The sequence below is a fragment of the Micropterus salmoides genome, unplaced genomic scaffold (genome assembly GCF_014851395.1).
Source record: "Micropterus salmoides isolate LMB-PRFRI ecotype aquatic unplaced genomic scaffold, ASM1485139v1 Ms_hic_scaffold_15, whole genome shotgun sequence".
In the NCBI taxonomy this organism is placed as follows: domain Eukaryota; kingdom Metazoa; phylum Chordata; class Actinopteri; order Centrarchiformes; family Centrarchidae; genus Micropterus; species Micropterus salmoides.
In genome coordinates this window covers 31049875-31064426 of record NW_024040596.1, presented here as the reverse complement: position 1 = coordinate 31064426, position 14552 = coordinate 31049875, and positions in this window count along the sequence as shown.

Genomic DNA, 14552 nt, shown 5'->3' with positions numbered 1-14552 from the left:
TGGAGAACCGGGGTAGAAGTACTGTCTCTGGAGATGAGGCTGATTGCTGGCAGGTGTTGCGGGCAGGGGAGGTGGCTGACGAGGTGCAGGTGCGGGTCGATGGCTGGGCTCAGGAGGAGAGAGAGAGCACAGGCAGGGGAGGAGACACAGGGAGGCAGGCAGAGTACAGGAAAAAACAGAACGCCACGGGAAAGCAGAATCACAAGCAAAAAAAAAGGAGAAATAAACAGGACACTCACCGTCAGCCGGGCTGCCACCACAACAATCTTGTTATTTCCTTGCTCTTTACTCTGGTAAATGAAGATGTGGAAGTCAGCAAAGCACAGCTATTTTTCTGTTGCTGGCTACAAGAACACAAAAGTGTTCATCTATTGCCACCATCTGCGGATGTGATGACTCAGTGGATTAACTTTATGTTTGCTGCAAATGTCCTCTCAACAACAGGAAACCTCTTATATGTATGCACTAACCACTACTTCAGACTGCTTTCTCACCAAGGGCCACTGAACTTACAAGATTCACTTCAAAACTGAAGCTCAAGGATGGATCAATACTGACTTCAAACTTGGAACTTTAAAAGTTTTGCCCTTTTTATGTTTATTTTGCAGGTTAGCTGGGACTTGGCGTTAGCACATTCCTCACCTAATGTGGCTATGGCGTCTGTTGTACACATGCTGTGGCAATGATGGAGCATTTAATATGGAGAGGGACAGCCAAGAGAAACGATGTGAAAGTTAAGCCTCAATTGAAGCCAATTATCAGAATAGTACAGGGCCGGCCTGACAGTGTCGGAGCCCTAGGCAAGATCTACCTCACTACTGCAGTGTGTAAAAAGTTCAGAAGCCAAACATACAATCTTAAAGCATGTATAGATGAAAGCCAAGTCAATAATCATGGTCATTAATGAATAATTGTGATTAGCATACTTGCCAACCTCCAGACATCATAGCCTAAATTTGGAGACCAAACCAAACCTGGTACCTGGGAAGGTTCCCCCCAGAAACTGTGTGTCAACCCAGAGATAGTTTTCCCGCATTTTATCGAATATATGGGTTAAATTTTGAGCGTTAAAGACTTAATTTCCTGCATTCTGGTGAAAATTTACGCACCAATTTCTGCCTTTCCTGCATCACTGGAGGAAATGTCTTCTTTTATAGAAAGGGAAACACAACATTCAGCCGGCAAATGACGATTCAAAATAAAAATAATGGTTTGATGTGAAAAACATTTTTTTCCTGTTGCTTTTTGTGCAACTTCAAAAGTGCAATGCAAGCACAGCTGGCTTACTGGTATGTAAGTTCACATGAATCTGTATTTGGTCATGTGAAGTCTCTGCTCTATGTTCTGCTACACACACACACACACACACACACACACACACACACACACACACACACACACACTTCTGAAATGAATACCCTTGGATTTTGTCTATGCTTAAAACAGATGCAGGGTCTAGCACATAAACTAACAGCCCTCTTTTCTAACTTGGCACTATCTATCTATTCTATAGTATCCTACACTAATCACATACAGATACCTTGAAGGAGACTTTAACATGTAGAACTCCAAAACCCTTCAACCCGTACTAGTTATTATATGGTCACTTTGGTAGCAGTTATTAAATTTATTAAACAGATTTTCAACTTGATAGTTTATAATATTTTATGAGAATGAAATCATTATTTGGCTTTGATTTTCCCTTCTTTAAAGAGGTCATTATGTTCATTTTCAGGTTCAAAATCTTATTTAGAGGTTGTACCAGAACAGGTTATGGTTTCATTTTCAAAAAACACCATATTTTTGTCATACTGCACATTGCTGCAGCTCCTCTTTTCACCCTGTGTTGAAGGCTTCGTTTTAGCTATGGAGTGATACATCTTACCTCTACAAGATCTTTGTTGGGAGTTGCACATGCACAGTTCCTAGTTAAGGACTACCAGCCAATCAGAAGCAGAGAAGGGCGGGTCAGCGAGAAGCCGGTAAACCAGGCTTTGGTTCAGCTGTATATCCCCCTACCAGCTTAGCAACATGGACTGGAGCAAGAGTTTCAGAGTGCTGAGTTGTTAATCTGTAACAAAAGTATCTTTCATCCATAAAGTTTTAACTGAGCTCTGTCTCTACATCACAGGAACAACTTTATGTCCACTGACTGCCTGGAGGGCAGCTAGTGTTTGGAAGGAGAGGAGAGCTGTGTGCTGCAGCTCAGTGTTTTTCCACCGGTGTTTTTGAGGGCGTGTCGGACTAGCTGCTAGGCGAGCATTATATGACGCGCATTTTGAAGTGGCTGGACTCCAAACGAGCTGTTTTCAGGCAGTTCAGAGCAGAGTTTTCTGTGGGAGATGGGAACTCCCTTTGGGCTGGACTTTGGGCTTTTTCACTTTGCAAACCTATTACATGCACAACAAAGATATATAACTAAAAGGAGAGGGGAAAATCCAAAAAGCAGAATATGACCTCTATAAGGGTGGTGCCCCAAGATGAATTTAATAATAATAATAAATTCATAATTATCCTGCTGCACCTTCAAAGATAGAACTTTAATTATCCCAGGGGATATTGTTGACTAACTGTAAACACAACTAAACTAAAAAGGTTTAATGAATAAGAATTGTTTACGTAAAGCAGGAAACAGAGAAGCATACTAACATTGTTGATATTTAAGGACATTGACAATATTTAACCGGTTTACCATGTCATCATATTAGCATTTTAGCATTCTAACATGGTAACATTTGTATTATTATATTTTTATTATTATTATTATTATTGGTCATACCGTATTGAAAAAATTAAAAAATTTTATTTGGTGCTAGAAGAATAGACATGAATGGAACTTTTGTGGCAATCCATCTAATAGTTAAGACATTTCACTAAAAACTACAAATGTCAACCTCGTGATGGCACCAGAGGAAAAGACATGCAATCTCCAATCGTCTGGCAACCACAAATGCCTGATCGTTCAAGCAGATTCTGGACTGACCGACTGGCCAACAGACCGACATTGCTATTCCTAAAGCCATGACTCTAGCATGGTTAAAAAGACCAATGAGACAATTCCCTCACAATAAATGTTACAATTTTTACCACTAACACAGGAATTCGCCCAAACTCTTATATACTGTGTGCTATTCCAAACTCCTGTTTGGACAAGTGTAATATTATTCCATGTGAGCATTCCTGGAGGGTTTTTCTCAGATATCCACTCCCAAGGTCTTACCCCCAAACAAAACTGCGCATCATGTTATAATCATATTCAATTTCTCTCTCTCTCTCTCTACACACACACACACACACATACACACTTACTTACACCTAATGTTAAATGAGAAACAAAAAGAGAAATAGAGACAGTAGTGCAACATTTGACAAAGGTTGCGAAACACATTTAAATTCAAAACACGAGTTCAAAATATAAGACAAAACAAATTCTTTTTTTATTTGGTTCTCAGTTGCTCCTGGCATATTAATTGATTGATATAATTGCTTCTTCTGTTTGATAAATCTTGAAATTCACTAGTTTACTGTGTAATATGTATTTTTTTTGACGCGCTGTGGGGGCATGTGTGGGTGTGGCCTCTCTCTCTTCTTTGTAGAGGAAGAGCTGATTGCAGTAACTCTGGGCACCTGGGCTAATTGCCCTGTAGAGTATTTAACATTTTATTCTCATTCTTAGGGGGAGTTCGCTGCTGGGGTGAGGACAAACAGACCTCTCTGTTAACTTGTCATCATCTGTTTCACTCCACAGGTTCCAAATTCGTCTTGGTTTCTGGATATGTTGTTTTAGTTGATAGTTATTATTTCTTGCACATTACAACACCCTCACACACATTTACCATGCATCCATCATCCTGACCTGACTGAAACCACTGATGTTCATACCCCATACTTGTTCACATTTACTTTGGCACCAACCTTAATTTGGTTAATTTTGGTTTGATAAACACATTTTGTTAAACTTTTACCATGGTGTGTCTCCCTTTTTGTTGTGGCCTTCTGAGCCAGGTCATAACAATTTTGAGTTACTTCGTTAAGTACTATCCTCTCAAATTCTATTAATAAATATGAAATAAATTAATTGATTACAATATCAAAATAAAAATCATAACTGCAAAATCAGATTAACATAATTGGGAAAAAATGCCCTCCTACAGATAACATCTAGAGATCAAGAGATTTGCTACATTTATTTGGAAAATGTTGCCTGACCTACAACAGCCTACTCCAACCCATTCTCCTTTACTGCTCCCCCTGTTTCTTTAATATGGCCAGTGCCACCAATAGAAACAAAGTCATCCACATCACTCACACTGTATGAAACATAATTGGCCTTCCCACCCCCAACCCATCAGACCTTAACAGTAAAGCCACTAAATGCAGAGCACGGGCTATTGCACATAACCTCAGTCACCCGCTCAACCCCTTCTTCACACTGCTTAGATCAGGATGCAGATACAGGTTCCTGGCCTGAAAACAGGCCCGCTGCAGTAAATGTTTTGTGCCTTCTGCCATAGTATCCTTAAATGAAGCTCCAGCAGTATCTGTTTGCTGTATGCTCACAGCATGTGTGTATTTGCTTGTGAGGCCACATACAGCCATCTAAAGTATTAGCTAATTGAGCTAAACTGACGCCCATGTTCCTTCCCATTGTGGACAGACTTTAAGTGATGTTTATACGGAGATCTTAGGATTTCCTTTGGTGAGTACAATGTTAAAAAAATAGAAACAATATCCAGTGCTATGAAACTTAGAGGTTCTCTTCCAGAAGTATACAAACCTCATTTAATATCAGTTTCCCAAAAGAGCAGGAAGGGGAATACACATCGCTCTAATAATAGCAGAACAAAGTACTGAATTGTGGAGATGTTTTTTAGAAAGAGTTAGAGGATATCATATATAGAAGATATATGACGTAAATCCACACAAAGCTGCATTGGTAATTCTTCATGGGGACTGTAGTATTTCATGCTAACAAATGATTGTTTACTTGTTAAAATCATAAAGATTTTTGACTTGTTATCTTTAAATGCTTATTTATATTTGACTATGCATAGTAAACTACAGAAACATATTTTACTTTTCATACAGAAGGACAAGGAAAAGAAACATTCAATGACAGATTCAATTGAAACTGGAAATTGGAATAGTGGCTCTAGTGACTTTGGTTTCTATATTAGTGCTAGCACAGTAGAAGTTCTAGCATGATCACTGGTGTTAGCAGTAGAGCAGACACAATTTAAGTAGTAGAGGTAGTACTGAGAAGATAGATGATAGATATAGGTATGTATACTGTGGATCCAGAGTGGACAGCGGCTTTACAATCATGCTGCTCCCTTGAAAAATCTCGGCACTGCTTTGCATTGGCAGTTTGTTACTGGAGAAGCATTGACACTCTGACATACTGATAAATGTCTGTCACCTGGGGACACTTAATAAACATTTTATTAGCTCCTGGAAACAGCCAACAGAGGATACAAGACATGATTGTTTGATTTGGATACATTTGGCTGATTGGCAATTCATCATCTTGCTTCACACTCAGTTAGGCTGCCCTTCCATTCATAATTTATCTGACAATTCATTAAATGCGTTCTAATTCAATAAATTATAAGGAAAATTGGTTTATGAAAATCATAATGCCAGTAATCACTTGCTGGGCCTTGAGATCTGAATGCATAAATGTTAAGTAAAAGAACATCAATTATAATGAATGTAATTTGCTTTAGCTCTTTTACAAGTCTACGACACTGTAAAGTGGATCTTTTGTTCCCTCACGGAATGTGAAAGTAAATGTGTGATGTTAGTTGACATGAAAAATATAGCACAACTGACCATTTGCAGCTGACCACAGTATTCACGGCTGAAAAACAATTTGCGGTGCACCGCAGTAGTTCTGCTGTGTAAAAACAATGATAGCTCTCTGGTTCTGCGTACTCAGAATGACTTATTCAGGCTCTAATAATGGAAATGTTAAGAATTAATCATAATTTGCTCTGGGTAAGAGGGTAAACTATGGTAAATGCCAAAGCTGAGACTGTAAAATGGCAGAGATATGTTTCTTCTGTTTCTCACCCAGCCACTTCCTGTATGCTTTTGATTCCTAGACTTTGTCAGTTGTCCAGGTATTCTTTTTCTCAGTGGTGGTGTACTCTAAAGTCTGCTAACCTCTATTTGCCTTGTCATTCAATGTCATTTTTTAATTCACCAGAGCGGCAAGGCAATGAATTGTCAAAAGGTACACCGGCTGGTTTTGACCAGTGCGTCCAATGTTCAGAACTCCTCAGCAGAAAATTATGTTTCTTTTGTAACAGACAGACTCACATTGCTCCGAAATAGAAAGTACAGGCAGGTTTTGTGGAGTGAAATTTCACTGAAATTGTCACAGTCTTAGATTATCTATTATATCAATAAAATTTTCTATACTGAGCTCTCTGCTGCAAGGCCATCACTTTCTGTCTAAGCAACAATATTGAGACTTGCTCTCATCTCAAAGGTTGATGATCTAACAGACAAATTACAGTTCACTTCTCGTAGATAATGATTTTTACAATGATTAAAGGCAATAACTTGATGGACACAAACATGAGGACACAACTTATTTTTTAGTCAATGCATCATCAAATCTCACATTCTGCCAATGATTACGTCGAATTAAACTGGGTTTTGAGTTGTTTCTTCAAATACATATAACAGCCCTGTGCTAACTGAAATAATTACATTATTAAGGTCTTTATGTGTAGACAAAACTTTTCAATTCAGGGGGGCATTAAAAAATGGGACTTTTTCAATGCTGTTACGTTACGTTACCACTCTCGTCCAATCTCACAACGTGAGAATTGGTCCAACTGATTCTGAGACCAACTTATGCTGGTGTCACGTCTGCTAGATGGAGTCGATTTGCGCTGCGACCTTATCATTTATACATGTGTTATAAAAGTGTCAATTGCATTGAGCCTCATGGTCATTGTGTAAGAGCTGGAATCCCTCACAGACTCATGATGGATAGTATGCTGAAAAAAATCATCTATTTTATTTTATCTCTGAGGCCATTCACTTAGTATCTGTCCCCTCACTGAAGCTCCCATGCATTTTTCAGCAAAGCCTTCTCCATAATACCTGAGGGGCACATGGGGTGGCGATGGAATGGTGGATAAGACTTGTTCCTTTGGTGTGGGAGGACTTTGCTCACTAGCCACTGCGACACATCCACCCATGTGTCCCTCAGCCAGACACTTAATATCTACTTGTTCCCGAGGCATTCAACATACACACCAATTATAAGTCACTTTGAAGAAAAAGCAATAGCTAAATCTCCAGAGCAGTTTTAAGCTGATGTCAGTACAGTTGTTAGAGATAAGGCAGGAAGATTATACAAAATTGTAATTTCCAAAATTCTCAACACTTTATAAGTGCCAGTTTTCTATAAGGTCTTATTTCAGAAGGTGTGATGGGATTTGGGAGCTTTAAAAAATGGACCCACCGAAGTTAGTTTTGTGGTGGATAGTATGTATTCTTCTTTGTTATCAAAAACAGGAGAAAAATGGTGCAAACAAAAAGGGCTTCTCACTCCTACTCACTGCTAGTAGCTGACACAAGGAAGCTACAACAAAGAAAATTGCAACATAGCAAACACAATGGCTAAAGCCAACTAAACAAGGTTGTCATAAGACAATAATCAAAATCACTAAGGTAAGCTACTTACGAAGTCTACTATGTCCACTACACAGGTTCCCTACTCTCCCTACCCGAGAGAGAGAGAGAGAGAGAGAGAGAGAGAGAGAGACTGACTGCTGGCTGCTGTCATCCAGGTGACCAATCAGAAGGTAGCAATCAGCTCTGCAGGACCAATCCAGTGTGCCCACCATTTCTCCATTACCTGCATACACACACACTTGAAGGGAGGAGACAGCTGACAGTGCAGGGTGAGATAATAAATAACAAAAAACAGTAGTTTTTGTTATATCATCTGTATACTCTGTTTATTTTTGTGGCATTTGTGTGTCAACAACAGTTCTCGTGAGTTAAACCGCCAAGCCAAAATGGGTTACAAAAAAGTATAATTCAGACCTATGTAATTTTATATAATGTGATGTGATTTAAGTTTAAATTCTGTTATGTTACATAATTGTGGTGCTTTGAATATTGTAAGTGACACCGTTGTTCAGCCAGGTAGCAGACACAGTGGCAACTTACAGTATCAGGCTGATTAATAATAATATACAAGCGACAAATCTCATTTCCTGTGAAGGATCAAAAAAGTATCTATCTATCTAATGTGAAAGGGATGCACTGCACAGCAGTTTACTTCTTTTTGATTTTGCTTAGTCTAAACAGTTGAATCTCACCTGTCATCATGTCCCTACATATAACCAAAAGAGTAAAGAAGCCAAATGGCACAGAAACACAAACTGGCGAAGACAGTTGGGAATCTTGAATGCTAAAGGCCCAAATCTTTTTCACAGGATTTGTTGGAAACAAAACTAAGACAAAGTATTGGACTTTTGAGAAGAACCTGAAGACTTACTTACATAGGGAATTATGCTTAAAAGTCATCATTCATCAGAGACCTGCCCCATCAACATCCCGGTTCGGGTTCTCGGCAGGTGGTCCATGTTCTGAGCTGTCAGCGCAAGACTCTGACAAGATGAGAGGAAGTGGACTCTGTTTTACATCAATGATGGTTGGTTCTCAAACACAGTCAGGATGGACACTGGTCCACTCCCGGGTGTCAGACTGTTTATTGTCAGGATGAAACCATATTATGATCTGTTTGCTACTGTTTACGTTCACCCCAGATGCAAATTCAAAAAATGCACTGCAGAATGTTTGGTGTGTATACATGTCTGTATATATGTATATAAATTGTGGCACTTTGGATGGGAAAATTTGGCTTTGGTAACAAGCATTTTCAACAGCGCATCTTACCTGATAAAGTTGGACTTTGTTAAGTAATAGTGGTTTTAATGTAGATTTCCTAGCTAGGTTGCTTTTTAAAATGTTCATGACCTCCCACGTAAATCTAAAGTGCCTCAGCATAATGAGACTCCTTGTGTTTGCAGGTAGGGACACTTTAATATCCTAGCTATAGACTGCAGATGAAAAATTAGTCAGTCTTGGCAGATTTACATTTTAATTAATGTTGATTAATATGCAGTCCGCGATAAATAAATAAATGCAAATACAAATGCTTACATTAATCAGGTGGCCCGAAAAATTACTCCAGTGGGAGGCTGATGATCCTCTGTGTCTGCTGGAGGTGTAAGCAGATGATTTGCTGGCAGGCATAACAACTTTGGGACACTGTGGGCCCCAGTAATGCCACAAAACCTGTGTAAATTCAGATTTGACAATTTTGATGGAAATTACAACAATCGAACGTTTAGGGTTTAGCTTTGTGTTTTGTTAAGCAGGAAAAACTACTGTGGTGTCTCCACCTGTAGCCAGGGCTGGATGGGCAGTTCATCATTCCGTCACGAGGAAGAACCGCCAGAGGATGCTGCTGGCAGCTATCATTAGAAACTCCTTGGGCTGAGTCACTTCACCGCTGCTTGCCTGCCATGACCCTCCAGCCGGAATCGCTGTCCCAGATGCAGACGGGAGTAGCCAAGTCCTGGCAGCCACATCCCAACTGGCCAGTAAGCCAAATGCTGTCGGCTAATATTCAGCATGCGGTCCAGACCTTTCCCAATGCATACTTACACAGGACACACCCACTCCAAAACCCCCCTCATCCTCTCCGGTCTTATCTCAGGCCACCGAATCCTTCGCCCTCGTGTGTCCACCACCGGTTTTAACACTCTTATCACCTGAAGGTAACCCCCACACTTAACCCTCCTCATTCTGTATCTTGCTATTTTTTTCCCCCAGGTACATGGATTATTCTCTCTTTTAACAACATGCTTTCATACTCTGGTTTGTCCCTCCTGTCACAATTAACTACAATAAACAAAGACAAAGTTATTCTGCCCCCCACTGGAAGGAAGGTGAATGCGGGTAACTTAAACCATGTTTCTCTCAATCCTCTCCCTTCTGCTCTCCTAAGCATACCTGTAAAAATCTGCATTTTAAATGTAAGGTCTTAAACAACAAATCTTTTTTATGCAATGATTTTATTACATCTAATAATATTAATATTTTTTGTATATCTCAAACAGCCTTTGCCTTGGCAGTCAGTCTGAGGTAGGGGGGTATCTGTTTTTTTACAGAGACAATTTCTTCGATAAGCATGTATCCTGTGTAGAGTTTTCCTCCTTTAAAAGCCTAACACTTTGTCTTGACAAGTATCAGCTTACTTTATTTCTAATTTTCTAGTTTATTTTTCTCTTAAACCTAACAGCATTTTTAGCTTTTTATTCTTAGATCTGCTTTCTCTGATTATGACAGGGTCTGTATTATTGTAGATTAAATCTCGTGGGGGAATTTCTTAACCTGCTACAGTCTTGATGATATGCATGATAAAGGCCATATTCTCTATAAGGTCGGTGTCATGGAACTTAATGTCTGTGTGTCTGATCATCGCCTAAAGTTACACATGCCCCCATTCACTCTCCCATTATTAACTCAACAACAGCTAGTAAATTTTCAAATGCATTTTTGGCCCTCTCATCGAACTGCCTCTTGTTTCTGACACTGACCTCCTCGTGAATTCTTTTAACAAGCTCTGTCTGACAACATTGAACTCAGTTGTGAACCAGAGCCTAATTCATTTCAAAAGTCTCACCGTGGTTCAGTGACCACACTCACTCCCTCATAGAGAGCAAATGGAAGGCCAGCAAATTTTACATTTACTATGAATACATGAAGACCTTAATGAAGAAATACAATGCTGCAGAGCAACTTAAGCTGATGATACATGGGGCAACATTTTGAGCAATGTTGCTGGGCAGTCTTGCTAGCGGCAAGTCCGACTATGTTTTGAATGAATAGCGGTGGTGCGGGGCAAGTGGCGGAGTGGTGGGGGAAGGGGATTACGGTGGTAATCTTTACTCATTACTATTGATGGCAACGTTGCCCTGCACGATTGTTCTGAAAGTTGCTCTGTGTATCATTAGCTTTACTTTTCCACCTTTACTGCTCAGAATGCCAAAAATCCTGGACCAGATTGTTGGTGCCCCTCTAACACTAACTTGCTTGCATGCCTACTACACTACTGAAGGATAGTAGTGCCTTTGCCTAGTGTTACCCCTTAATCTTGGCTTTTGTAAATTACTCCCTGACTTCCTGCTTTTTTAAAAATGCTCTGGTCGAACCTCCCCTAAGAAAAGCAAATATAGACCTCTGCATCTTGAATAATTAAAGACTTCTTTAAAAATTTCCTTTTTAGCTAAAGTCTGTGAAATGCTGTATTCATAATAATGTGTAATTATAACAATTAGTGGCACATTTGTCATACAACAATTCATTCAAAATATTCCAGTCTCGATCTTCTTCTCAGAGTCTGTAATGATCATCTGTTGACTGAAGATGCTGGTGAGTGCTCCATTCTAGTTCTTTTGGACCTCACCAATGCGTTTGACGCAGTCGATCACAACCTGGTCATTGGCAGACTGCAAAGGAATCACTGATGTGGTCTTAAAGTGGTTCAGGTCCTACCTATCTAACAGATGTTTCTCCGTGACTATGGCCATGAACTTGCTCTATGGTGTCCCTCAGGGTTCAATTCTGGGTCCCTATCTATTCTCCATCTATATTTTACCCCTCTAAACTAAATAAATAAAGTAAATAAATCTTCTGTAATATCATAATAATATAATAATATCGTAATATCATCTGCAAATACAATGTACACCTCCACTGTTACGTTGATGACACACAATTCTATATCCCACTCTGACCTGGTCGAACATGGCAACCCTTCACAAATGCCTAGCTGAAATAAAATACTGGATGTCACACAACTTTCTCCAGATAAATCAAATTTAATATATGGTAATATAATATCTCTGAACTTTTATACCTCTATGAGCCAAGACGCAGACTGAGAGCATCTTATAGGGCATTGCTAGCCATTCCTAGGTCTAAGCTAAAAACCAAAGGTGACAGCGCCTATGCTGTTAGGGCCCCTACACTCTAGAACTATCTACCAGAGGAGATTAGGCTTGCAGTGTCAAGCCTCGATTTAAGGCTCATTTTTCCAAAAAAAGCTTTTACTCTGCAATACGTATTTTATTTTTCCTTTATTTATATTTTGACTTATTTATGTATTATATGTTGATTGTTGTAAACAAAAAGCAATTATTATTATTATTATTACAATTAAAATTTTAAATTCCACATCTGTTCCTTTTTCAAAATTTTGAATTTCTGCTTCAGTAAGTTATGCCTAATATAAGGTGTATGGATGACTAATAAGAAAGAAGTCTTTCAGGCTGGTGAGAAGGAGAGGTAATGGTTGTGTGGTGAGAGTGGAGGTTATCATCGATGTGGCCTTCCCTCTTCCATCAGCTGTTGCATGTGTCTGCAGTCTTTTTACTGGCACCTTGAAGACACCTAGTCAGGTACAGGTAAGTCCTGTGGTACACACCAGTATCCAACTGTCTCACTGCCTCAACCTGACTCTGACTATGGCAGTGTTTACAATGCGATTTACATGCAGACAGTGAAAGTTCTAAATACTAAAGCATAATCCTTCTGCTGGAAAACTACATTAATGTACTTTTGTTGCCAATCTGTCCTGATTGTGTTACATTGTGGCTTAATACAGTGTGCACATGTAATTATACAGTTGCAGTATATCACCATGTATAAATAGTGAAATGCCAACCCCACCCATGTCAGAATTAGCCTTCTTGTTAGCAGGCTAGCTTATTAACCATAGCCTAAAGCTATGGTCAAACAGTATGAGTACTGTTAATACACACCATAGATTATTGTTAGATGCTCTAGCTAAATTGTTCTGACCAAAACATTGTGTAACAGCATCCTTTGTGGGTCATGTGTTCCACACAAAGATTTGCTTTCTGATATGTACATCCATGTTTAAAGAGCATGCAGGAGGATGTCAATTATACAAAACCAGATGATTAAAGAGCTTATAATATCTACATTTAAATATCCAGCATGGATGGCTGCTACAAATGCTAAGCCAACATACAAATAAGTCACACCTCAGTCACACACACCCACACATACAGACAGGCACACGAACTCAGTGATTTGTACTTTACCACTAAATGAGTAGGCTAACGCAGAATCTAAGAGATCATCCACGGAGTGCTGCTTTTACAGTTTAATTACACATTCCTAATAACAGTTTTCTGTGTGTGTGTGTGTATGTGTGTGTGTGTGTGTGTGTGTAAGAGAGAGAAAGAGAGATAGTAAGGAGAGCAGCAAAGGACATATCTAGACCTCTTAACTGAGGTAACACTTGCCTCAGGGTGGAAGGGGAGAAAATGTTGCCTCTACCATTTTTTATATCGCCATTTGCCTCCCAACACACACACACACACACACACACATGCATTCACACAAGATATGCATGAGTTCTCCAACAATGTTGACAAGAAAATTATGTGTTTGTTTTATAAGTTTTTTTTATTGAATCTGTTCAAATTTTTTCTATGATTGCATGGTTTTGAAACCTGAGCGTTAGGGACAAAAACCACCTAAACAATATTGTGAAGGTGGCTGGTAAGGTTATAGGTGTCTCACAGACTCCTCTGACTGTTATCTTTGACCAGCAGGTTCTCCGTAAGTCCAGGTCTATACTAGGCTGCAAAAATAATCCTCTTCATTCTGAGTTTGTAACTCTTCCTTCAGGTTGTAGATTTAGAGTTCCTTGATCCAAGTGCAATAGGAGCAAAAACTATTTTGTTCCCTGTGCAATAACCCTGCTAAATCATGTCAGGTAATCATATTCAGAGATTGTTTCATGTTTTTATGGTAGGCCTATTTAAAGTATGTGCTGGTTACATTTTATTATATTTTCTGTGTGTTTGTCTCTTGTGTATTTGTGTTGTTTATTCTGATCCCTGTATGTTTTATCTTGTGCCCTAACTGCAAGTCAAGTTTCCCACTTGGGATAATAATAAATGAACTGAACTGAACTGAACAATGACACACATGCTTCCACTCCTGGAGCTGTCTCAAACGAAGAGCTCATAAAGAGCTCCTAATGGACTCAGGGAATTTGCACATGAGTTTATTAATGATGGATTCACACTAATATTCTAAGTGACTTCATGTATCCTGCCTACATTAGTGTAAAGAATGTATCAAAATATTGCACCAAAATGAATATTGCTGCAGCTTGTTTAGTCATCCAACACTGTTAACACCAGTCTTTCATGATATCTTGTGATTTCTGTTACCCTGGCATATTTTTATATTTTGTGGTTGTTGGGACAAATGCTAAACTGTCAATATGTCTGCATAGACGGAAATAAATTCCTGCATATTTACAGCATTATAGCTGATCACAAAATTGAGTCTGACACTGATAATGTTCCACCACAGGTGCCATCTTTTCAATGTTGCCACACTAGAACAGTAGTTTTGGCCTTTAGGATATACATGCATAGTTTATGCACGTTTTGACCCGTGCAGAAAAAGTG